Consider the following 27,272-nt stretch of genomic DNA (forward strand, 5'->3'; position numbering starts at 1 on the left):
AAGGGAAAATATATATGTTAGGTCATTTTGCTGATTCTTTCTTCTGTATTTTCTATTATTTTACATGCCCAGAGCTGGTGGGCAATTACTTATTTGCAGTGAGATTAGATTATTGAGCCAAAATTTCTTTTATATGATGTTCAACTTTTTCCTTTAAGCTTCTGTCTTCCTACAAATCAACCCAGGGATTTTCTCCAACTTTCAGATACATCAAATAGTGAAAACTTAACTTTATTTATTGTGATGGGTTATCTGGGAAAGGCTCTTGATCAAGGAGTCTGTTTTCTCTTGATGTATCCAAGTCATTAAAGAGATTGGTAGCTCTTCATCTCACAATGTTATGTCTTACAGATGTTTCTTTGACTAATTAGAAAGCCAAAAAAGTTTTCTTGGTGATGAGATGAAGGGGGAAAAGGAAAAGACATTCTTTGGTATTAATCAACAGATATGATAGAACCCTTGAAGCTTGAGGTACAGGGTGACAATCTCAGCCACCATATACTTTAGAAAGAGTTGAGAAACAAAACCCACAGTAGAGGGGCTTGGGAATGTTACCAGGAACTAATTAATATCAGCTAGGCATTACATGGAAGATTCCAGAGGTGGAAGCCAGAATCAAGCTGGAGCAGATAAGCAGAGGTAGAGGTTTAAATAAGAAGCAAGACCTCACTAACATTTGTAGGACCCAGAACCAGGGTACAGATATAGGCCCTCACATGTGTCTAAATACTTAAAAGTTGTAATAAATCTCTTGAAAAAAACTATTAAATGAAAGATGTTTTATCTTCCTGCCTGGACAAATATACCTTCCTGAAAACTTGGAAGGCCAGACTTGAATTCAAAATTATCAAACTCCTCAAAAGTTCTACACTACCACATGGCAGCACAGAGAGCTGGTCTAGCTCTTGGCTCTCCAATGCTGCTCTCTCTCACTTTACCTCCAGCTCAGTTCAGAAGTGTGAAGGGACTTGCACACATATCTGGGGTCAACCCACTTTCACATCCCAGTGCTGTCCACATCCCAGTAGTCAGCCATTTCTTGGCTGTCTTGGCCTATGGTTCTGCATCCATGTAGTGTCTGCCTCAGAAAGATAGGCCCAGTGATGAAGCACACATAATCTTTGAAAATGGGCTTTAGGTTGTTTAGACAGGTGATTCTGAGGTGCTGTGTACATGAAGTGTGTTGTAGAAGGAGTTTGTGTTTCCTTGACTCTGAGCACTCCTTGCCCTATGGGATGAAGTATAACCTGAGGAAGTCCAGAGCAGCAGTACCAGGCCCAGGACTGGGATCCCTCTTGCCCAGATTTAATGACAATATTGACAAGAGGAATGCCCACCAACTAGGAGAACTAGGAAAGCCTAGTTGCATCACAGAAACTAAGCATCAAGGTATAAGGCAGAGGTCCCAAGTAAATCAACTTGAAGATTCTTAAACCTCTGATGTTTACCTAAAATTGTTTCTACTCACCTATACTCCAGTTGCTTTTTAATATGGATGCATATCACAGCTTTTAGAATCCATCACTCATTCCTTATCCCCTAAGCTTCTCTTTCTTGCAAGGTCCTCACCAAGTTCTCCACTAGAAAAGTCTATTTCCTCAAAAGGGCCTTGAGGAGGGTATATGTCAGCAAGCAGTAACCTCCAGGGAATGAAGGAATTGTCTAAAAGAAAATAGATGTTGGCCAAGTTGACAGCCATGAAAGATCTATAAGACATGTAACCATTCTCTGGAGAGTCTCTGAAATTATTGAGGCAAACTCATAGGAAGTCTGATCTTTCTGTAGTTATACAAAATGGAACCTCAATAGATATTAGTTGAGCATTAAAGGGAAGGACCTCTTCAAACACCTGGGAACAAAAATACTAAGTTGTTGGCAAAATGTAGAATAACAGAAACCCTCATACCCTACCGGTGGAGTTATAAATTGGTCTGGCCATTTCAGAAAAACTTTGAATCATTTAATAAAGCTTTAAGCACAGATTCTCTCTTAACCTAACCATTCCACTTGTGGTATATGTCCTCCAAGAATGCACACATGGGTGCACTAAGAACATGTATAAGAATGTTATAGTAGTATTACTAGTGTGATCCTTGAACAGGAAATATCCCTAATATCATTCAACATTTGGTCAGATAAGTAAAGTATGCATAATCATCAACAAAATTGTATGCAATAGTGAAAATTAATGAATCACTACAACACACAACATGGGTGTATCTCACAAATATGCTATGGAGTGAAAGGAATCAGACACAAAAGAACACATAAAATTCAATTTATATATGGTTCAAAAATAAAACTGACTTATATCAGGATAATGATTACCTTTGGAAAGGAAGGGAAGGTGGCAAGTGGGAGGGACAGAAGAATGATTGGTTGTGCTATATTTTTCAGAGAGCACACAGGTGTTTCCTGTGTGATCATTCATTAAGATGAAGGTTTATATTTTGTGCCTTTTTGTGTATGTGTTCTATTTCAGTAAGGAGTTAAAAAAAATCAGGGAATACAAGCTTATACAAAATAGTATTGTTTCATGCATGTTCTCAGTTTTGATCATCAATGTAGCTCATTTTTCCTCACTTCCGTAATAGCAGAAAGCAGTTTGCTCCAAGGAGCAAGAAATGATTATTTTTTTCACCCAAATGAGGGTCATATGTTAGAAATGGAAACCTGGGAAATAAACACAGCAATCTATGGTGGCTTTTAAAAGTCAAAATCAAACATAATCAGGAAAACTTGGTAAAACCCCATCCTAAAGGAAGCTATCTGCTTTCCCCTCGCTATTTTGATTTTTCAGGGTGTTGTCTTTCCTGGTAAATTTGATTTTTCTCTTAAAGTTTTCAAAACATGAAACTGGATCTCTGGGAAACAGAACAAACAACAAAAATGGGAGGCCCTGGGCTGCTTCCTCCTATACCTGCCTTCCAGTAACATGGAGTTTTGCCAAGGAAAAATGAACAATTTCAACTTGGATTTGAAATTCATTAAAGGCTCTTCTGAAAAGTCAGGATGGATTTCCTCTCTACCCCCTATAGAAATACACCAGCAAATAGGCTTGTCTGATGGAAACCTCCAAGAATAGAAAATCAAAGTCCATTGGCCCATGGAGATTGGAAGAACTTTTGAAGGCAGAAAACTGAAACTGGTGATTCTGTTGTCATGGCCAAATGAAACCTTTGGAGAGTATCAGGGAAAAAGGAGGGGATAGAATTTTAATGGTCTCAGGAGAGCCGTAACATGTGAATTGTGTTTCCTATCCACATCCTTGTCTGTGGATATGAAAGTCCTTTCCCTAAACACAGGAATAGAAGTAAAAATGGAAAGAGAAGACAGCTTTAATGGACTCTGGGATTTGAACTCAGTGTATATTTAGTGACTATGTGAATTTCTGATGAGCAGGCCAGCAAATAAGTGGGAAGCAGTCGAGTGTCCTGGAGTAAAATGTATTTATGTTTTCATTGGTTTTTAAACCTCGCTCTGCTATTTGGTTGTGTGACCTTGGTTACTTAATCTTTCTAAACTTATAATTTCTTCATCTGTAAAATAGACATAATATTACTATCTACCTGATAGGGTAATTATGAGAATTAAGTATGTAAGCTATGTAAGGCACTCAGCGCAGATGCTTGCACATAGCCAATATTCCATATATATTACCTGTTTGCTAGATCGTGCAATATATAGCAGACACCATTAGACTTTAGTGTCTGATTGGACATGCGTACATGTAAGTGGATAGCACTGAAGTCACTCTGTAATCAATCTGTTCATAATACAAGCAAAGAATCAACTAAACAAAAGGAATTTTTTCCTTTAATAAACTACTCAGCAAGCAGCAGCTTTTTGATTTCCAGAGGCAGGAGTTGCAATATGCAGAGTTTAGGTCAATAAATATTTTTTATATTAGTTATCTCTTTCCTTGAAAGAGAGGAAAAACTAACAAGAGTGGGTGAAAAAGTGTCAGAGTGAGTGGTGGAGTTAGCAAAAGTGTAGTGACCAGGAAAGCTGAAATAAATTATTATTCAGTTAACACAGTAGCCCCTGTTGAGCTATTTGTGGGGCCTCAGTGCCACTGAGGAAGAAGAGGAGCAACAGGCTTGATAGGAAAGAGACAGAGGAAAAGTAGGAAAGCTTTCTTTTCTTTGTATCAAATACTCTTCAACTGCTTATACTTTAGGGGTGCATTGGTAAAGAAATTGGGTAGGAGTAGCATTACAAGGACTTAAAAGGGGGACAGAAGAACTGTTTGTGGTGAAAACAGGGAGTACTACACTGCCATATGCAGTTCAGGAGTGTTAACAAGTCATAATTTAACAATTATTTATCAGTCATATTTGAGAACAGAAAATAAGAGCTGTAGGGTGGTCGATTGTAAGTTGAAGGTGAAATGTGTTTTTTTGCCAGGTGTGCATCTAGGTGAGTGTCTGCGATTATTATAATTACACGGATAACCGTTCTGGAGTTGAAGGACCAATCACTGATCTGAAGTAGAATGTACTTCCATTCTACCAGAGAAGCATCCTATCGAGTAGCTCTTCTCGAAGTGTGGTCCCTGGGCCAGCAGTATCAGCATCCCCTGGGAACTTGATAGAAATGCAGATTCTCGGGTCTCATTTTTATTATGATTAGTTTTACATTTATTTTAAAAATCATATGGGAAATAAAAAGAAGAGTTACAAAATGAAGATATGAGAATACCAGATTTTAGATTTTTAATTATGTAGTTACCGTTACTAGAGTTCTGTATTTTTTGTACGGCCTCAAGTTCCTTTCATTTTTGCTGAAGGATTTCGTTCATTTCTTGTAGGGCCAGTCTAGTAGCAATGAACTTCCTAGCTTCTGTTTATCCAGGAATGTCTTACTTTCTCCTTCATTTTTAAAGGACAGTGTTGACAGAGGATTCTTTGTTTGTTTTTCAGCACTTTAGCAATGTCATGTCATTCCTTTCTGGCTTCCATGGTTTCTGATGAGAAATGTGCTGTATTGAGGACTGTTTGCCTATGACGAGTCTGTCATGTGGTTTGGAATACTCTTTGTCTTTCAGCAGCTGATTATAATGTATCTTAGTGTGGCAGTCTTTACATTCATCCTTCTGTAATTTGTCCAGGTTCTTACATATGTAGATTGATTGATTTTATCAAATGTGTTAAGTTTTGAATAAATAAATATTCCTTCAAATGTTCTTTCTGCCCCCTTCCTATCTTTCCTTCTAGGGTTCCTATTATGCATATGGTGATATCAGTCATGGTGTCCTACATGTCTCTTAGGTTCTGTTCATTTTTCTTCATTCTTTTTTCCTTTTCTGCTCCTCACACTGGAAGTTTTTTTAAATTTTTTTTTATTTTAAGCTTTCAGAAACGTTCATTTGTGGGTGTAGAAATCCAGGTAAATTTGTGAGTTCCTCATACTATCTTAAGGAAAGGATCATTTTGTGCCATGGAAGATGTAATTTGTGTAGTATCTTATTTCTCCACTATGTGTTCTGTGTAATTTGATTTTCCAGGTATCAAAAGTTCACTACTTTGTTATGAAAACTGGAAATAAATGTTTGGTTTTTGTTTGTTTATTCATGTTTTACTTTTAAGATTTCACATTTCAGTGAAATCATATAGTATTTGTTGTTTGCTGTCTGGCTTATTTCACTTAACATGATACCCTCTAGGTCCACCCACATTGTTGCAAATGACAGAATCTCATTCTTTTTCATGGCTGAGTAGTATTCCACTGTAAGTATGTGTGCACACACACACACACCACCTCTTTTTTGTCTTCACTTGGGTTGCTTTCACCTCTTAGCTATTGTAAATAATGTGATAAGCATTGAAGTGCATATATCATTCCAAATTAGTGTTTTTGTTTTCTTTGGGTAAATACCAGTATTGGAATTATTGGCTCATATAGCATTTCTATTCTTATGTTTTTTGGGGAAACTCCATATTTTTTTCCAGAGTGGCTGCATCAATTTATATTCCCACCAACAGGGCATGAGGATTTCTTTTTCTCCACATTCTTACCAACACTTGTTATTTGTTGTCTTTTTATTTTACCCATTCTGCTAGATATGAAGTGATATAGCATTGTGATCTTTATTTGCATTTCCCTGGTGATTAGTGATGTTGAGTATCTTTTCAAGTATCAGTTGGCCCATGACTTGTCTTCTTTGGAAAAATGTCTATTTATGTACTCTGTGTATTTTTTAATTGGATTATTTGGGGGCTTTTTGATGTTGAATTGTAGTTCTCTTTGTATTTTGGATATTAACCTTTTGTCAAATATAACATTTGCAAGTATCTTCTCCCACTCAGTGGATTGCCTGTTCATTTTGATGGCTTCCTTCACTGTGCAAGTTTTTATTTTGATATTTTCTATTTCCCTTGCCTGAGAAAAATGTTTCTGTAGTCAATGATTAAAAATTACTGCCTCTGTTTTCTTCTAGAATTTTTATGGTTTCCAGTCTCACATTTAGGTCTTTAATCCATTTTGAGTTTGTTTTTGTATATGGTGTGAGAAAGTGGTCTGATTTCGTTCTTCTGCATGTGGTTGTTTAGTTTTCCCAACACCATTTATTAAAGAGACTGTCTTTTCCCTATTGTATATTCCTTGTCTCCTTTATCATAGATTAACTGACTATATATGCGTGAGTTTATTTCTGAGCTCTCTATTCTGTTCCATTTATCTATGTGTCTGTTGTGTGCCAGTACCATACTGGTTTGATTACTACAGCTTTGTAGTATATCTTGAAATCTGGAATTGTGATACCTACAGTTTTGTTCTTCTTTCTCAAGATTATTTTGACTATTCAGGTCATTTGTAGTTCTACACAAATTTAAATATTATTTGTTCTATTTCTGTGAAAAATGTTGGTATTTTGATAGGGTTTGCATTGAATCTGTAGATTACTTTGGGAAGTAGGGACATTTTAATAGTCTTAATTGTACCAATCCATGAGCATGGAATCTTTCCATTTATTTGTGTCATCTTCAATTTCTTGCAATAGGGTTCTGTAGTTTTCAGAATGCAGAACTTTCACCTCTTAGATTAAGTTTATTCCTAAGTATTTTATTATTTTTGGTACAATTGAATTGTTGGTATGTAGAAACACAACCAATTTAAGTGTATTAATTTTGTATCCTGGAACTCTACTGAATTCACTTATTATTTCTGATAGTCTTTTGATTAAGTCTTTAGGATTTTCTATGTATAGTATTATGTCATCTGCAAATAGTGACAGTTTAACTTTATCTTACCAGTAGGGATGTCTTTTATTTCTTTTTCTTATCTGATTACTGTGGTGAGGACTTGCAATACTATATTGAATAGAAGTGGCAAGAATTGACATACTTGTCTTGTTCCTGATCTTAGAGGAGAAGCTCTCTGTTTTTTATGAGTATGATGTTATGTTAGTTTTTTTATATATGGATCTTCATTATGTTGGAGGATGTTCCCTCTAAATTCATGTTGTTGAGCATTTTTATTATAAACATTAATTGAATTTTGTCAAATTATTTTCCTGCATCTATTGGGATGATCATATGACTTTTCATATTTGTTCTGTTAATGTTATGTGTCATGTTGATTTGTGAATATTGAGCCATCCTTGCTTCCCCAGAATAAGCCCCATTTGGTAATGATGAATGATCCTATTAATGTTTTGTTGAATGTGGTTTGCTAATAATTTGTTGAGAATTTTTGCATCTATGTTCACCAGGGATATTGGCCTTTTTTTTTTTTTTTTTTTTTTTTTTTTTTTTTTTTTTTGTAGTGTCTTTGGTTTTGGTTTCAAGGTATTATTGGCCTCATAGAATGTACTCCTCCTTAAATGTTTGGTAGATTTCACCTATGAATACATCTGGTTTTAGTCTTTTGTATGTAGTTTTGAATACAAATTCAAATTCATTACTAGTGATTAGTCTGTTCAGATTTTCTATTTCTTCTTGATTCAGTTTTGGAAGATGATATGTTTACAGGAATGTATCCATTTCTTGGTTTTCAAATATGTGGCATATAATTTATCATATGTTAATTGTCTTTCTCTTATTGACTTATTTTGCTTAGCATAATACCCCCTAGCTCCATCCATGTCAATGCAAATGGTAAGATTTCATTTTTATGTAATATTCCATTATATATATATATATATATATATATATATATATATATACCACATTTTTTCATCTATTCATCCATCAATGAACATTTGGGCTGTTTCCATTACTTGGCTTTTATTGCTAGTGCTCCTGTAAACTTGAGGCTCATGTGCCCCTTCCAACCACTATGATTGTATCCTTTAGATAAATACCTAGTAGTGCAGTTACTGGGTTATAGGGTAGCTCTATTTTTAACTTTTTGAGGAACTTCCATACTGTTTTTCAGAGTGGCTGAACCAGTTTGCATTCCCACCAACACTGTAAGAGGGTTTCCGTTTCTCCACACATCACCAACATCTGTTGTTTCCTGAGGTGTTAATTTTAGCTATTCTGATAGGTGTGAGGTAGTATCTTATTGTGAGTTTGATTTGTATTTCCCTGATGATGAGTGATGTTGACCTTTTTTTCATGTGTCTGTGAGTCATTTGTATGTCTTCTTTGGAGAAATGTCTGTTCAAGTCTTCTGCCCATTTTTTAACTGGGTTATTTATCTCTTGGGTGTTGAGTTTGTTAAGTCCTTTATAGATTTTGGATACTAGCCTCTTATCCACCATATTATTTGCAAATATCCTATACCATTCCCTAAAGCTGCCTTTTAGTTTTGATTGTTTTCTTCACTTTTTATCTTGATGAAGTCCCAATAGTTCATTTTTGCTTTTGTTTCCCCTGCCTCCAGCAATGTGTCTAGTAACAAGTCGCTATGGCCAAAGACAAAGAGACTGCTGCCTATGTTCTCCTCTAGGATTTGGATGGTTTCTTGTCTCACATTTCATTTCTTTTCATCCATTTTGAATTTATTTTTGTGTATAGTTTAAGAAAGTGGTCCATCTTCATTCTTCTGCATGTCACTGTACACTTTTCCCAAAACTGTTTTTTTAATATTTTATTTATTTATTAATGAGAGACACAGAGAGAGTGGGGGGGGAGGCAGAGACACAGGCAGAGGGAGAAGCAGGCTCCATGTAGGGAGCCTGACGTGGGACTCGATCCCGGATCTCCAGGATCAGGCCCCAGGCTGAAGGCAGCGCCAAACCGCTGAGCCACCTGGGCTGCCCCCAAAACTGTTTGTTGAAGAGACTTTTTTTCCATTGGATAGTCTTTCCTGCTTTGTCAAAGATTAGTTGACCATATAGTTGTGGGTCCATTTCTGGGTTCTCTATTCTGTTCTACTAATCTATGTGTCTGTTTTTGTGTGTCAATACTGATAATTACAGCTTTGTAATAAAGCTTGAAGTCTGGAATTATGATGCTTCAGCTTCAGTTTTCTTGTTCAAAACTACTTTGGCTACTCAGGGTCTTTTTTGGTTCCATATAAATTTTAGGATTGTTTATTCTACCTCTCTGAAGAAACGTTCTTGGTATTTTGATAGAGATTGCATTGAATGGGTAAGATTGCTTTCGGTAGTATAGATATCTTAACAATATTTGTTTTTCCAATCCATGAACATGGAATGTTTTTCCATTTCTTTGTGTCTTCAATTTCTTTCATAAGTTTTCTATAGTTTTCAGAGTACAGATCATTTGTCTTTTGGTTAGGTTGATTCCTAGGTATTGTGTGGCTTTTGATGTAATTGTAAATGGAATCAATTCCTTGACTTCTCTCTTTCTTTTCTCCTTGACTTCTCTTTATGCTGCTTCATTATTGGTGTATAGAAACGCAACAGATTTCTGTATATTGATTTTATATCCTGCAACTTTGCTGAATTCTCATATCAGTTTTGGCAGTTTTTTTGGTGTAGTCTTTTGGGTTTTCTACATAGTGTATCATGTCATCTGCCCAGAGTGAAAGTGTGACTTCTTCATTGCTGACTCAGATGCCTTTTATTTCTTTTTGTTGTCTGAGACTGGACAGCCCTGTTATATTCCTAACCTCAGGGGGAAGCTTGCATTTTTTCCCACTGAGCATGAAATTAGCTGTGGGACTTTCATATATGGCCCTTATGATGTTGAGGGATGTTCCTTCTATTCCTATTTTCTTGGGACTTTTATCAAGAAAGGGTGCTGTATTTTGTCAAACGTGTTTTCTGCATCTATTTAAAGGATCATATGGTTTTGATCCTTTCTTTTGTTAATGTGGTGTATTATTTTGATTGATTTGTAGATAGAAAACACCCCTGCAGCCCAGAAATAAATCCCACTTGGTTGTGGTAAACTATTTTTTTAATATACTGTTGGATTTTATTTGCTACTATCTTCTGAAAATTTTTTCATCCATGTTGATCAGGGATATTGGTCTATAATTCTTTTTTAGTGGGGTCTTTGTTTGGTTTTGGAATCAGTATAATGTTGGCTTCACAGAATGAGTTTGGAAGATTTCGTTCCATTTCTTTTTTTTTGGAACAGCTTCAGAAGAGTAGGTATTGTATTAATTCTTCTTTAAACATTTAGTAGAATTCCCCTGGGAAGCCATCCAGCCCTGGACTCCTGTTTGTTGGGAGATCTTTGATTACTGATTCAATTTGTTTGTTAGTTATAGATCTGTTCAAGTTTTGTTTCTTCCTGTTTCAGTTTTGATAGCTTTCCTGTTTCTAGGAATTTATCCATTTCTTCCAGATTGCCCAATTTGTTGGCATATAGTTTTTCATAATATTCTCTTATAATTGTTTGCATTTCTGTGGTGTCGGTTGTGATCTCTCTTTCATTCATGATTTTATTTATATGGGTCCTTTCTCTTTTCTTTTTAATAAGTCTGGCTAGGGGTTTATCAATTTTGCTAATTCTTTCAAAGAACCAGCTTCTAGTTTTGTTGATATGTTCTATTGTTTTTATTTACTTCTGCTCTAATACTTATTATTTCCCTTCTTTGCTGGATTTAGGTTTATTTGATGTTCTTTTTTGGCTCCTTTAGGTATAAGGTTAGATTGTATATTTGAGACTTTTCTTGCTTCTTGAAGAAGGCCTGTATTGCAATATACAATTGTGTCTTCAATTGTATAAGTCAAGTCTTATGACTGCCTTTTCTGCATCCCAAAGATTTGAGACTGTCATATTTTCATTTTCATTTGCTTCCATGTATTTTTTTTCTTTTTAAATCTCCTAGTTAACCATTCCTTAGTAGGATGTTCTTTACCCTCCATGTATTTGTGGTCTTTCCAAATTTTTTCTTGTGGTTGACTTTAAGTTTCGTAGTGTTGTGGTCTAAAAATATGAATGGTATGATCTCAATCTTTTTGTACTGGTTGAGGCCTAATTTATGACCCAATATGTGATCTATTCTGGAGAATGTTTCATGTGCATTCTGCTACTTTAGGATGAACTACTCTGAATATATCTGTTAAGTCCATCTGGTCCAGTGTATCATTCAAAGCCACTGTTTCCTTGTTCATCTTTTGTTAGATGATCTATCCATTGCTGTAAGTTGGATATTAAAATATCCTACTGCTATTATATTATTATCAATGAGTTTCTTTAAGTTTGTTATTAATCTATTCATATATCTGGCTGCACCCAAGTTGGGGGCATAAATATTTACAGTTGTTAGATCTTCTTGTTGGATAGCCTCCTTTATTATGAAATAGTGCCCTTCCTCATCTCTTGTAACAGTCTTTGGTTTAAAATCTTGTTTGTCTGATAAAAGTATGGCTACCCACCTTTCTTTTGATGTCATTAGCATGATAAATGGTTCTTCACTCCTTCAAATTTCAATCTGAAGGTGTCTTTGGATCTAAAATGAGTCTCTGGTAAGCAGCAAATTCATGGGTCTTGGCTTTTTACCATAGTCTTTTTTGCTTTTGGTCTTTCTTTCCCACTCAAAGAATCCCCTTCAATATTACTTGCAGAGCTGGTTTAGTGTTTGTGAACTCCTTAATTTTTGCCTATCTTAGAAATTCTTTATCTCTCCTCTATTCTGAATGACAGCCTTGCTGGATAAAGTATTCTTGGCTGCATATTTTTCCCATTTAGCATGTTAAATATATCATGCCATTCTCTTATGGCCTACTAAGTTTTTGTGGATAAGTCTGCTGTTATCCTTATGCATCTACCCTTGTAGGTTTGTCCCTAGCAACTTTTAGAATTCTCTTTTTATCTTTGTATTTAGCAATTTCTCTTTGATATGTTTTGTGTTGACCTGTTTTTGTTGATTTTGAGGGGAGTTCTCCTTGCCTCTTAGACTCGAATGCCTGTTTCCTTCCCTAGATTAGGGAAGTTCTCAACTATAATTTGTTCAAATAAATCTTCTGCTCTTTTTCCCCACTCTTCTGAGACTCCTATGATATGGATATTATTGCACTTTATGGAATTGTTGAGCTCCTTAAGTCTATATTTATAATCTAATAGTTTTCTTTATCTCTTCTTTTCAGCTTCATTATTTTCCATAATTTTATCTTCTTTATTTTTTTAAACATTTTATTTATTTATTCATGACAGACACACACACACAGAGAGGCAGAGACAGGCAGAAGGAGAAGCAGGCTCCACACAGGGAGCCCGACATGGAACTCGATCCCGGGTCTCCAGGAACACACCCTAGGCTGAAGGCGGCGCTAAACCACTAAGCCACTGGGGTTGCCCTCTCTTGTTTTGTTTTGTTTTTTTAAGATTTTTAAAAAATTTGTGTACTTGAGAAAGAGCAGAGCAAGCAAGAACAGGAGTCGGAGGATAGGGCAGAGGAAGAAGGAGAAGCAGGCTCCTGGCTGAGCAGGAAGGCCATGTGGAGCTTGATTCCAGGACCCTGGGATCATGACATGAGACAAAGGTAGATGCCAAACCAACTGAGCCACCCAGGTGCCCCCATAATTTTAACTTCTATATCACCTATTTGTTCCCCTGTTTCTTGCATATTCATGGTGATTACTTCCAGTCAGTTTTGGATCTCAGTTATAGCACATTTTTTTTTTTTTTTGGCCTGACTAGTTTTTGGGTATTCTATCCTGCAGTGTTTCTCTGGTGTCTTCTATGCTTTTTCCAAACCCAGCTAGTATTCTTATGATTGTTCTAAATTCTTTCACAGATATATTGCTTAAATCTGTTTTGAGCAAATTCCTAGCTATGATTTCTTCTTTATCTTTCTTTTGGGGAGAATCCTTCCATCTTGTCATTTTGTCTAGGTTTCTTTTGGCTGTTAATGAAAGCCTGTTTGTTTCCTGTTCCTGAGATTAATGCTATATTAAGAAAGGGGTCCTACACTGTCCAGGGCCTCGCACTTCAGGAAATATCTCTGGTGTATGCTATGTGCACTCTACTGTTGGCTTCTGGCTGCTATTTCCCACAAGCTAGTCCTCTTCAGAGTTCCTCTTTGCTTTCATTGGGGTTTGGACCTTTAACTAGGTATGGTTTGATTTGTTTGCTAACATGAGCCTCCACTTCCCTTTCCCAGTGCAGACCCAGTTCTGCAATCACCCAAGACCCCTGCACCACAAAGTTTCTTCATTCAGCACTTTGAATATATCATGCCACTCCCTTTTGGCCTCCAAATTTCTGCTTAAAAATTAGCTGATAGCTTGAGGGATTTCCCTTGTATGTAAATTTTGGCTTCTCTCTTGCTGGTTTAAAAATTCTCTCTTTACTTTTAAACTTTGACATTTTCATTATTTTATGTTGTGATGTGAACCTCACCATGTTTATCTTGTTTGGAACTTCTTTGCTTCCTGATCCTGGATGTCTATTTCCTTCCCCAGTTTAAGGAAGCTTTTAGCAATTATTTCTTCAAATATATTTCTGCCCCTTTCTCTCTTTTCTCCTTCTGGGACCCCTATAATGCAAATGTTTGTTTGCTTAATGTTGTCCAAGAGATCCCATAATCTATCTTAAGTTTTTAAATTTCTTTTCCTTTTTGTTTTTTCAGTTTGAGTGCTTCCTATTACCCTGTCTTCCAGATCGTTGATCCATTCTTCTGCATCCATTAATCTGTTGATTCCTTCTAGTGTATTTTTTATTTTATTTATTGTAGTCTTCAACTCTGACTTATATTTTCTACCTCTTTGTTGAAGTAGAGTTCCTCATCTACTCTCCAGTCTGGTGTGCATCTTTACAATCATTGCTTTAAACTCTTTATCAGTGCTAGATCTCCATTCATTTAGTTGGGTCCTCACCCCGGGTTTTGTTTTGTTCTTTCATTTGGAACATATTCCTCTTTTCCCCATTTTGCTTGACTTTCTATCTTTGTTTCTATAAATTAGGTGGAACAATAATTCTCCCAAGCGTGAAGCAATAGTCTTTCATATGGTCATCCCTTGTGTAGGCTGTATGTGCTTGGTGACTTTGGCTGGCTGGAATTGTGGGTTAAATGGGGCACTCCGACCTGGAGCTGCCCTAGTGGGATGGCTGGAGCTGAAGTGTGCATTGGCCAGAGCAATTCAGTGGCTTTCCATGCAGAGGATGTCCTGGCAGGACACCCAAAGTGAGTATAAGCTGGGGGGCTTTCAGGGCTCTATGTGCAAAGACACCCTGGAAGGACTGCAGAAGCTAAGTGGGTATAATCTGGAATGTTCTGGGACTCTCTACACAGAGGGTGCCCTTGCAGGTGGCTGGAGCCAAGGTGGGGCACAGGCTGGGGTTCCTGGGCTTCTCTGAGTAGGGATAACCCTAGCAGGACAATTGTAGCTGAGGTGGGCATAAGCTGGGGCAATCCCAGGGCTCTCTGCACAGAGGATGCCCTGATAGGACAGCTAAAGCTGAAATGGGTGCAAGTTGGAATGTCCTGGGGCCCTTCACACAAACGGTAGAAGGACAGGACAGCTGAAGCTGAGGTAAGTACAAACTGGAATATCCCAAGGTGCTCAGCACAGGGGGTCTCCTGGTAGGGTGTCTGGAGTCAAGGAAGGTATGAGCCAGAGATTCCTATGACATTATGTGTAGGGGACACCCTGGTGGGGTGTGGCTCCAGCCAAAGCAGGTATAAGCTGGGAAGTTCTGGAGCACTCTTCCCTAGGGGTGTCCTAGCAGGTCATCAGGAGCTAAATTGGTGCAGGCCTGGAATGTTCCAGGGTGCTTTGTGTTTGTGTCAATTTGGCATGGCAGCTGGACCTGTAGTGAGCGCTGACCATGATTTTCTCAGTGTACACTACCCTGCAACCACCTTGGTGGGATGTCTGGGGCTGGTGTAATCTACAGACCTAGGATTCACTGAGGTGGTAAGCCAGTTAGGGTGCTCAGATTCTGCTCAAGTCCAAGACATCAAAGTGGAGGGGGAACAGAAATGATGGTACTTGTTAGCCTTTCTGATCCAGAGAGAATTCCAGCAGTAACTCCACTGTTTGGCAGGGTTCTACGGCTAATTTCTTTATATTCTAGTTACTCTTTTGAACTGAGGCTTTTTTTTTTTTTCCCTGTGCTCCAGGGCAGACAAATATGCTTATGGTTCCTTGGTATTGTCCCTCCCCACTGCAGGTCACTGCATCTAGGTTGGAGGTTCTCTTTGTTACTTTGTCTTTTTCTTGCCTTTATCTTTTGTTGTGCAGAATCTGTTTAGTCAGCCTTCAGTTTTTCTTCAGGAGAAATGTATATTCAGCTAGTGTAGATTTGGTGTGTCTACGGAGGAGATGAGCTCAGGATCTATGTAAGTAGTCATCTTGGATCAGAACTCTCCTAGACTGGGAGATTTAAATTGACTTATCTTTGTTTGCTGATTATTTTTTTGCCTGCTCACACCTGCTGTTGAAATCCTCTAGTGAGTTTTCATATCAATAATTGTACTTTTCAGCTCAAGAATTTTTGGTTGGTTCCTATTTATAATTTCTCTCTCTTCATTGATAATTTCTATTTATTTGTGCATTGATCCCCTGGATTCCATTAGCTCTTTGTGTTGCTTCCTTTAGTTCTTTGAGTACATTTAAAACAGTTGCCTTAGTCTTTGTCTATCAAGAGTACTGTCTCTGCTTCCGACCTACCTCCTATTGAGCAAATCTTTGACTCTAGATTGATCTGTTTCTCCATATTTCAAGGTGTCAGTTTTCCCTGTGACCTCAGTTCTTTACAAAGTTGTTGATTTTCAGTTTGCTGACTTTTCTTTCTTTGTTTGTAAGCCTGGATATGATGACTTTTAAGTAATTTGCATGTTGGAGCTGAAACTGGATATTTCTTCCCATTTTATTTTATTCCTTTTTCCTCCATTTTTTCTTTCTTTCTTTTCTTTTCCCTGTCTTCCTTTTGGTAACTTGAAAATATTTTTAGAATTACATTTTGATATTTTATAATGATTTTGAGTAAATCTATCTGTACCAGTTTCTTTTTTTTAGTTCTTGCCTGAGTTATTCAATTATATATACAATTATAATTAAATATTCAATTATATATACAATTATATATTCAATTATATATACTAACATGTAATGCATAATACATGTTATATATTCATATATACACATACACATGTAAACCAAAGTTGTAGTTTCCTAGTTTTTATGTTTGATGCTTTGACGTCTTGGGGTCTTGCTGATCTTGGAAGGACTGCCTCTGCCAGGGCTTGCTAATTCTTAAAGAAAGCAAATGTTTCACCTGTAGATGTGCCTTTCATATGCAAACTAACCAATCCAGAGCCAAACCTTCCATCACCTCCTTTATCTAACTCTAGACTACTATCCACCTGTCCTAGCCACCCCAGGGCAGGATACCATACAGTTCAAGACAGCTCCTACACCCCAGAACTCACTGAAATTATTCAAAGTAGTGAATACCATGCCTGCTGTCTTATGCTTCTTTGCTTTGCTTTTCCTACAGAAACCACAATAAAGGCTCTTGCCCACATTTTCTCTGCCTCCTGACCAACCATAGGTCTTCCCCATGTCGCCCTGCATAATGTGCCAAGCCTCCTGTTTCTAGGGATCTGTAAGTATAAAAACTTCTTTCATGGCAGTCCTGTTGATGCCTATGTGTCTTACCATACCTGATGAAAACAAATCCTGGGTACTGTTAAAATAGCAGTCTACTACTGTTGACATTTACCAGTTAGAATGCACTTAGAATCCCTACCTCTTTTTACACCCTTTTAATTGTTCCAATTTATATAATGTGTCTCAAGTATCTCCTCTACATACATTTAAAACTACCCAGAAATTACTATAATTTTGGTTTTAACCATAAAATATCATTTAGAAAACTCAGTAAGAAAATTACCCCTATATTTATTCTTTCTATCATTTTTTCATCCTTCCAGATATACCAAGAGTCTTTCTATTATCATTTCCTTTCTGTTTAGAGGACTTCCTTTAGCCACTCTTCTTTGAGCATTTGGAAAGTGTTGTGTCACTTGCTTCTATTCTCTATGATGTTTAATGAGAACTTGCGGTCATTCAAGTAGTTTTTCCATAGAAGTAGAAGTCATTTATCTAAGATTAACTGTAATGTATCTTGGTCTGTAATTCTTTGGGTATATCCTATTCTGGATTTGCTCAGCTTCTTGAATCTATAGTTTTATGTCTTTTGCCAATTTAGGAAGTTTTCATCCAGTGTTTCTTTGAATACTGTTTTGAATTTCACCCTCTTTCTATGCTTCTTCTGGGACCCCTATGACAAAAAAAAAAAAAAAAATGTTTGAACCTGTGCTGTAATCCAAAGATCTGAAGCTCTGTTCATCTTTTCTTCTCTTTTCTTTTTTGAGTGTATTTTATTTCTGTTGTAACACTGGGTAATTTCTGGTATTTCTAATATTGTTCTTTTATTCACTGATTCATTCTGTTTACTCTGCTTTTGAGCCCATCCACTGTGTTTTTTGCTCTACTTGTATTTTTCAGTTTTAAGATTTTTATTTGGTTTTATCTAGTATTTTTTATTTCTTGAAGACTTTCTATTTATTTCATTCTATTTTTTCACAATTGCTCATTGAAACATTTTTGTAATAATAACTTTAGAAATCTTTGGAAAGTAATTCTAACATTCCTGTCATCTTGTTTGCATGTATTTGTTTTTTGTTTTCCTAATTCAAGTTTAAATTTCCTGATTTTTGTATGATAGACTAGTGATATTTCCATTGAAATCTGGATATTTAAATATTATATTATGATATTTTAGGTATTTTTCAACCTTCAATTTTAGCTAACTCCCTCTATACCACTCTGGCAAGAAAAGAGAGGAAAGGTGATCCTGTTGCATTACTGCCAGGTGGGGTAGAAGTTGAGGTTACCCATTTGGCTTCTTTTGACACACAAAGGGGTGAGAGTCTTCTAACTACTGCTATCAAGGGTTGGGAGCTTGTGCTTCCTGAACCCTCTCCACTGATGTCACTCTGGCTGAGAAGGTTAAGAGTCTTGTTTCTGTTCCCCTCATGGCCTCCACTTCTATTACAGGCGAATGGGTTTTGGTGAACATCCTCACTCTGTACTAGGCCTCTAACAGTTTTCCTGTGTGGGGGAGAGGAGGAGTTTCATTACTTCTGTGTGAAAATGGAATTCTAGTCTCTCTGCAGTGGTTTCCACTGATATTATGGGACTGAGGGGGCCTTCATACCATATACTGGGTATGAAAATCTCAGCTTCGTACTTAGCTTTCTTTGATGGCACCCCACAGTGAGGATGTCTTGGAGCACCTCATTACAGCATGGAAAGGATAGAAGTCTGGGTTCCTCACTTTGCCTTCATGGGCAAGGATGAGAGTGGGTCTCTGCCAATTTTTCTGTGGCATTTGGCTAGTAATTTTTTTTTTTTAATTATTTTAGGGAGAGAGTGAGTAGGGGAAGGGGCAGAGAGACAATCTCAAGCAGACTCCATCTCATGGCCCTGAGATCATGACCCAAGCCCAAATCAAGAGTTGGATGCTCAACCAATTGAGCCACCCAGATGCCCTGAATAGTTTCTGGTCTTGCTAGGCATCCTCCTTTCCTGTTTTTTTTTTTTTTTTTTTTTGTGTGTGTGTGTGTTGTTGTTGTTTTGTTTGGCTAGAGAGACCAGCTTTTGTTGGGGCTTTTCTTGTCTTACAATCATTAGTGTTTCTGAGTTGCCAACCACATTAGCTCCAACTCTGCAATATATGAGGCAAAAAGAAAATCCATGAAACTTGCCTCTGTTTTATTCCTTTGGGCCCAAATCTCTAGCTGTTATGCCTCTCCTTTTCACATCCCAGAGTCTTCTTACATTTGGTTACAATGTAACCAAATGCAAAGTCAAGAGTTTTTAGTTGCACTTAGCAAGAGGAATAGGAGAAAGTTTATCTATTCCATCTTCCCCAAAGAAGTTATAATCTCATTTTTTACATGTAAATCACTGCAATTTTGGAGTTTAATCTTCATAAGTAGACAATATGGACATAACTTTAGTTTTTTTCCAGATGGCCATGTAGTTACATAAAATCCATTTTTGAAAAGCCTGTATTTTTCAACTGGATTCAAGATAAAACACTTAACAATCCCTATATTCATATGATTTTATATTTGTTTTCACCGGGCCGTCTATTAATACACCTATATCATACTCTTTTAAATATTTGGAAATTATAATATTAATATAACATGTTTTATCTAGTAAGACAGCCTCCTTAATTTATTTTCTATATATGAACTAACTGTCAACCTCACTAGTTCTAGAAAAACATCTATTGCTGACTTTGCATGTATTAATTTAGAGAAATAAGAGTGGCATATTTTGATGATGAATCTTATTTTTAATGTTAGCAAAAGAGAAAAATAAATATGTTTTGTTGCTATAATTTATTTTTTCAACTGACATTTTGTTGAAACCATAATCTATTCAAATTTTGTGCCCCAGTACCAACTATTTTGCTTTTCCATTTTTGTTCACTCTGAGGAAAGGATTGACCTTACAGGCATAACTTTAGAACTTTAGGCCTATTTCTCTATTCTATAGGAAAGTGTGTTTACTCTTAATTAAAATTTAAAATTTGTTTTTAAAATAAATGTTTCTTTTTCCCATTAAGTTATGAAAGTTTTTCATATTTGAAAGTTTAACTTAACTTTTTAAAATTTACTTTGGAATCTTAGGTATTTGTCAGTTAAGTAGCTATTAATCAACTGAGAAGGAACTTTTTGAAGACAGAAGCTGTGCCTTAATGACTTTTCTCTATAGAGTCTGGCACAGTACCTAGAAATTCCACAAATATTTAAGAAATTGAATACTAATAATTCAACAAAATATATGATAAATTCATGCAGACAGTAAATATCAACAGAGATGAAGGAGAAAAAAAATAGTTTCAAGCAGTGGTTTTTATGGTGAAAGGTTGTACCAACAAGGTGGAATTTAAGCTCCTCTTCAAAGAATGAGTTAAAGTTATAGAGGCAAGATGAAGAGGAAGATAATTTCATTTGGAGGTAGTGTGAATGTAAGCACAAACAGGAAAGTACCAGGCACTTTAAAACTATTAGTAGCCAGGAATAAAGGGCTTATAGAGACGAATACTTAAAAATAAAGCTAAAATGCATGTTACAGTTGACTAGGGTATTGTACTTTATTCTATGTGCAATAGTGATACTCTACTGGAGCTTTATTCTTTATGTGATTAGAGGTACTTCATTCTATGACATCTGGCACTTAACATTTGAGACCAATTTTTATTTCATTAACCTGCTAGTATTTTTAAACAAAAAATACACTTTGTTAGTCTTGTTAGATCTTATTATGAATAATGTCCTACAGAAACAAAACAAACAAAACTCCTTATTGTTACATCTTAATAGCCTATCCATATAATAAAAACATAAAAAATCTTAAAGGTAGAACAAAATCAGTTCAATATCATGTCCTAATGGTGATGTGTTATTAGTAATAGCTTTTTTAATTCTTTGGAAATTAATCTCTTTATCCTGCTTAAAATAGATTTTAAAAGACAGAGAATACACATCGGTGGTTAAAATCTTGGATTCTGGGTGGGGGGGGGGGGGGGGGGGGGCGTTGCTCAGCGGTTTAGCGCCACCTTCTGCCTGGGCTGTGATCCTGGAGACCCGGGATTGAGTCCCACGTTGGGCTCCCTGCAAGGAGCCTGTTTTCTCCCTCTCTCTGTGTCTCTGCCTCTCTCTCTCTCTCTTTCTCTGTGTGTGTGTGTGTGTGTGTGTGTGTCTCATGAATAAATAAATAAAATCTTTAAAATAAGTAAGTAAGTAAATAAATAAATAAATAAATAAATAAAATAACATAATAAAATAAAATCTTGGATTCTTCTTCTGACTGCCGGGGTCTAAACCTTATCTCTGTTACTCCCAGACGTAAACTTGAACAAGCTATTTAAACTCTTTAGGCAACAATTTATTCATCTAAGAAAATGAAGTTGATAATTGTATTTGTTTACTGCATAAAAGTGATTGCAAATGTAGGTAGCTTAAAATACTACCTTTTTCCCCCAATAATTTATTGTGATAAAATACATAAAACTGACCATTTTAACCATTTATAAGTGTAAAGTGTTATTATATATATTCCTAGTGTAGTACAACCGTCGTGACCACCCATCTAATAAATCTTTTAATCTTGTGAAACAAATTTAGTATCATTAAACAATAACTTCCCATTCCCCAGCCCCTGGCAAACACTGTCCTGCTTTCTGTCTCTGTAATTTTGACTATTCTAAGTACCTCATATAAGCGCAATTACATAGTATTTGTCTTTTTGAGACTGGCTTATTTCACTTAGTGTGATGTCCTCAAGATTCACCCATTTGTGGGTGAATTGTATCATATTGCACTGAATATGATATTGAATTTTCTTCCTTTTTAAGGCTGAATAATATTCCATTGTATGTATATACTGCGGTTTGCTTATCCATTGATCAATTGACAAATACTTGGGTTGCTTCCACATTTAGCTGTTATAAATAATGCTACTTTGAACATGGATATACAAATAAATATTTGAGAAACTGCTTTCAATTCTTTTTGTATATATTCAGAAGTGGATTTGTTAGATCATATGGTGGTTCTGTTTTTAATTTTTGAGGGGAACTACCATACTGTTTTTGGTAGCAACTATACCATTTGACATTCTTATCAGTAACATAAAAGAATTCCAATTTCTCCACATCTGTGCACCCAAACACCCCTCAAGATTATTTTGGTTATTGAAAGTCTCTTCAGATTGCATATGACTTACACGCTGCATATTTCCATTTCTGCCAAAAAGTAAGAAAAAGTCATTGGGATTTTGATAGGGATCCATTGAATATGTAGATAGATTGCTTTGAATAATATTAACATTTTAAGAATATTAAGTTTTTTGGGACACCTGGGTGGCTCAGCGGTTGAGTATCTGCCTTTGGCTCAGGGGATGATCCTGGAATCCTGGGATCGAGTCTTGCATCAGGCTCCCCACAGGAAGCCTGCTTCTCCCTCTGCCTGTGCCTCTGCCTCTCTCTGTGTTTCTCATGAATAAATAAAATCTAAAAAAAAAAAAAAAAGGAATATTAAGTTTTCCTAATCCATGAACATGGGATGTGTTTCCATTTATTTATGTCTTCTTTAATTTCTTCCAGATATGCTTGGAAGTTTTCATTCTACAAGTCTTTCATCTCATTAGTTAATTCCAAAGTATTTTATTCTTTCTGCAATTGTGGTAACTGGAATTGTTTTTGTAATTTCCATCCCAAATTGTTCATTGATAGCATGTAGAAATGCGACTGATTTTTGTGTTTTGCCTTTATATACTGCTACTTATTAGTGTTAACTCTTTTTTGTGGAATCTTTAGAATTTTCCACATATAAGATTGTATCTGTGGGCAGAGAAAATTTAATTCTTAATTTCCAGTTTGGATGCCTTTTTTTTTTTTTTTTCTTGCTTCCTTGCTTTGGGTAGAACTTCCAGTATGTAAAATAATGTGGTTAGACAAGGCACTCTTCCTGATCTTATAGGAAAAACTTTCAGTCTTTCACCATTGACTATGATATTCACTGTGAATTTTTCATATGTATCTTTTATATGTTAAGGTAGTTTCCTTCTGTACCTCATTTTTTAGTGTTTTTTATTATAAAAGGGAATTGAATTTTATCAGTGATTTTTTTGTATCAGTTGAGATGATGATCATATCAGGGTTCTTTTCTTCATTCTGTTAATATGGTGTTTTATAAAGGTTTTTTTATATATATATTGAATTGTACTTGCATTTCAAGAAGAAATATCACTTGGTAATGGTGCATAATCATAATATGCTACTGAATTCAGCTTGTTGGTATATAGCTGACTATTTTTGCATACATATTCATAAGGGATATTGGTCTGTAGCTTTCTTTTTTTTTCTTGTACTGTCTTCACCTGGCTTTGGTATCATTGTAATGTAGGCCTCATTGAAAGAGTTAAGAAGCATGCCTTCTTCTTCAATTTTTTGGAATTGTTGGATTGATTTTGCTGCTAGTTTGAGAAGAATTGGTATTAATTCTTCTTTAAATGTTTGATGGAGGGCAGCCCTGGTGGCTTACCAGTTTAGCGCCACCTTCAGCCTGGGGCGTGATCCTGGGGACCCTGCATGGAGCCTGCTTCTCCCTCTGCCTGTCTCTCTGCCTCTCTCTCTCTCTCTCTCTCTGTCTCTCATGAATAAACAAAATCTTTAAAAAAAAATGTTTGGTAGAATTCACCAGCGAAACCATCAGATCTAGACTTTTCTTGGGAGATATTTAGTTATTGATTTGGTCTCCTTCCTAGTTGTAGATCTCTTTAGATTTTCTATTTCTTTGTGATGTAGTCTCAGTAGGTCTTATATTTCTAGGAATTTGTCCATTACTAATTTGTCCATTAGTAATCTAATATATTAGTGTACACTTTTTCATAGTGCTCTTTTATAATCCAATTTATTTCTATGATATTAATAGTAATGTGTTCACTTTCATTTCTGATTTTAGTAATTTAAATTTTCTGTCCTTTATTCTTAGTCCACCTAAAGGCTAAGCTAGTCAATTTTGTTGATGTTCTTAAAGAAACAACTTTTAATTTTATTTATTTTTTTCTATTCTTTTTATTCTCTATTTCCTTTGTGTCTTCTTCAATTTCCTTCATCAATGTTTTATAGTTTTCAGAGTACACCTCTTAGGTTAGGTTTATTCTCAGATATCTCATTATTTTGGGTGCAATGATAAATGGAGTTGTTTTCTTAATTTCTCTTTCTGTTGTTTCATTATTAGCATGTAGAAATACAACAGATTTCCTTACATTGATTTTATATCCTGCAACTTTACTGAATTCATTTATCAGTTCCAGCAGGGTTTTTTTTTTTTTTTTTAATGTAATCATTCAGGTTCTCTCTATATATTATTATGTCATCTGCAAATAGTGAAAGTTTTACTTCTTCCTTACCAATTTAGATCCCTTTTATCAGGAACAATACAAAGATGTCTACTCTCACCACATTTATTCAACATAGATTAGAAGTCTGAGCCATGGCAATCAAATAAGGAGAAATAAAAGGCTTTGGTTTTTCCCCATTAAGGATGATATTAGCTGGGCTGGGGGGGAAGTTTCATATATGGACTTTATTATCTTGAGGTGTGTTCCCTCTAAACCTACTTTGTTGAGGGCTTTTATCATGAATGGATGTTGTACTTTCTCAGATGCTTTTTGAGTCTAATGAAATGATCATATGGTTCTTCTCCTTTCTGTTATTTATATGATATATCATGTTGATTGATTTGTGGATATTGAGCCACCCTTGCAACCCAATAATAAATCCCACTTGGTCATGGTGAATGATTTTTTAAATGTATTGTTGGATTGATTTTGCTGCTATTTTGTGGAAGATTTTTACATCTGCATTCATCAGAGATATTGACCTATAGTTCTCTGTCTTTTTTTTGTGTGTGTGGTATCTTTATCTGGTTTTGGTATCAGGTTAATACTGGTTTCATAGAATGAATTTGGAAGCTTTCCTTACTTTTCTATTATTCTATTTTTTCCTTCCTCAGTAATTTGATAAGAGGAGGTATTAACTATTTTAAATGTTTGGTAGAGTTCACCTAATGAAGCCAACTGGTCCTAGACTTTTGGTTTTTGGGAGGTATTTGATTACTGATTAAATTTCTTTGCTGGTTATTGATCTGTTCAAATTTTCTGTTTCTCCCTGTTTCAATTTTGGTAGGTTATATGTTTCTAGGAATGTATCCATTTTTTCCTAAGTTGTCCAACTTGTTGGCATATAGTTTTTCAGAATATTCTCTTATAATTATTTGTACTTATGTGGTGTTTGTTGATATTTCTCCTCTCTCATTTGTGATTTTATATATTTGGGTTCATTCTGTCTCTTGTGTATGCTTTCTTTCTTTTGATTAGTCTGGCTAGAGTTTTATCAGCTTTGTTGATTTTTTTTTTCATAAAAGTAGTTTCTCATTTAAGTGATCTGTACTACTATTTTTTATACTACTATTTTTTAAATTTCTATATTATTTGTTACTGACCCAATCTTTATTATTTCCTTCCTTCTGCTGATTTTAAGTTTTGTTTGTTGTTCTTTTTCTAGCTCCTTTGAGATAAAGTTAGATTTTTTTTTTTAGATTGTTTGAGATGTTTCTTGCTTCTTGAGGTAGGCCTGAATTGCTATGAACTTCACTCTTAGAACCACTTTTGCTACATCCCAAATGTTTTGGAATGTTGCATTTTCATTTTCATTTGTCTCCATGTACTTTTTTATTTCTTCTTTATTTCCTGGTTGACTCATTCATTGTTTAGTGGTATGTTATTTAACTTCCATGCATTTGTGATCTTTCCAGATTTGTTCTTGTGGATGACCTCTAGTTTCTTTTTTTCTTTTTCTTTTTTTTTTTTTTTTTTTTTTTTGCCTCTAGCTTCATAACATTGTGGTCAGAAAAGATGCATGGCAGCACTTTGATCTTGAATTTGTCAAGGATTGTTTTGTGGACAAATATATGATCTATTCAGGAGAATGTTCCCTATACACTTGAAAAGAATATGTAGTCTGCTGTTTTAGGATGGAATGTTCTGAATGTATCTGTTAAACCCATCTGGTCCGGTGTGTCATTCAAAGCCATTGTTTCCTTATTGATACTCTTTTTAGATGATCTTTATATTGATGTAAGTAAGATGTTGAAGTCCTCTACTATTATTGTATTATTGTTGATTAGTTCCTTTATGTTTGTTATTAACTGTTTTATTTGTTTGAGTGCTCCCATATTAGGTGCATAAATACTTACAATTTTTATTATTTCTTCTTGTTGGATTGTCCCCTTTAATATATATATATATATATATATATATATATATATATATATACTGTCCTTCATTGTATTTTGTTACACTCTTTGTTTTAAAGTCTACTTTGTCTGATATAAGTATTGCTACTCTGACTTTCTTTTGACATCTGTTTGTGTGATGAATGTTTCTCCATCCCTTCACTTTCAATATGCAGGTTATCTCTAGGTGTAAAATGAGTCTCTTGTAAGCAGCATATAGATAAGTCTTGCTTTTTTAAAAATCTATTCTGTCACTCTATGTTTTTAATTGGTGTATTTAGTCCATTTACATTGAAAGTAGTTATTTTCTCTGATCCTTGTCTTGCTCTCTTATTATTTTCTGGTTTCCTTTAATGATATATTTGGGTGTCATTCTCTTTATTCTTTGCATATCTATTAGCAGTTTTTGATTTGTGGTTACCATGAGGTTTCTATATAACATAATATAGCAGCCTATGTTGAATTAATGTTCATTTAAGTTGGAACCCATTCTTTACTCCTCCCTACATTTTAGGTAAATGGTGTCATATTTCACATTCTTCTATTTTGTGAGTTCATTGACTAATTTTTTACCAAAATATTAATTTTTAATGTTTTTGCATTCCTACCTTCATACTGTCATTTTTGGTCTTTCTTTTCCAATATTAAAGTGTCCCCTTTAATATTTCTTGCAGGGCTGATTTAGTGACCACAAACTCCTTTAGTTTTTATTTGTTTGGGAAACTATCTCCCTTTCTATTCTGAATGATAGCCTTGCTGGGTAGAGTATTCTTGGCTGCAGATTTTTCCAATTTAGTACTTTGAATATATCATGACACTCTTGATTACTATGGCTTTATAGTAAATATGAAATGTGGGATTGTGATACTTTCAGTTTTTTTTTTCTACTTTCTTAAGCTATTCAGGGTTTTTTTTTTTTTTTTTTGTAGTTCCATAAAAAATTTTAGCACTATTTGTTCTAGTCCTAGGAAAAATACTAATGATAATTTTTATAGGAATTTCATTGAAACTGTATATTGCTTGGGTAGTATGAACATCTTAACAGCATTAGTGTTTCCAGTCCATAAGTATAATAT

The 27,272-nt window shown here is 35.4% G+C and overlaps 1 long non-coding RNA gene across 6 annotated transcripts in view; it reads left to right on the forward strand.

The window, feature by feature from the left end:
• Window positions 1-27,272, forward strand: part of LOC144295735 (uncharacterized) — a 240,340-nt gene that overhangs the window by 139,152 nt on the left and 73,916 nt on the right. For all 6 annotated transcript variants that reach the window (XR_013362825.1, XR_013362826.1, XR_013362824.1 and 3 more), the window contains one exon: window positions 16,809-16,916. This is a non-coding gene — a long non-coding RNA (uncharacterized LOC144295735). The remainder of the gene's footprint in view (window positions 1-16,808; window positions 16,917-27,272) is intronic.

Source organism: Canis aureus, chromosome 24, assembly GCF_053574225.1.
Source record: "Canis aureus isolate CA01 chromosome 24, VMU_Caureus_v.1.0, whole genome shotgun sequence".
NCBI classification, from domain to species: Eukaryota; Metazoa; Chordata; class Mammalia; order Carnivora; family Canidae; genus Canis; species Canis aureus.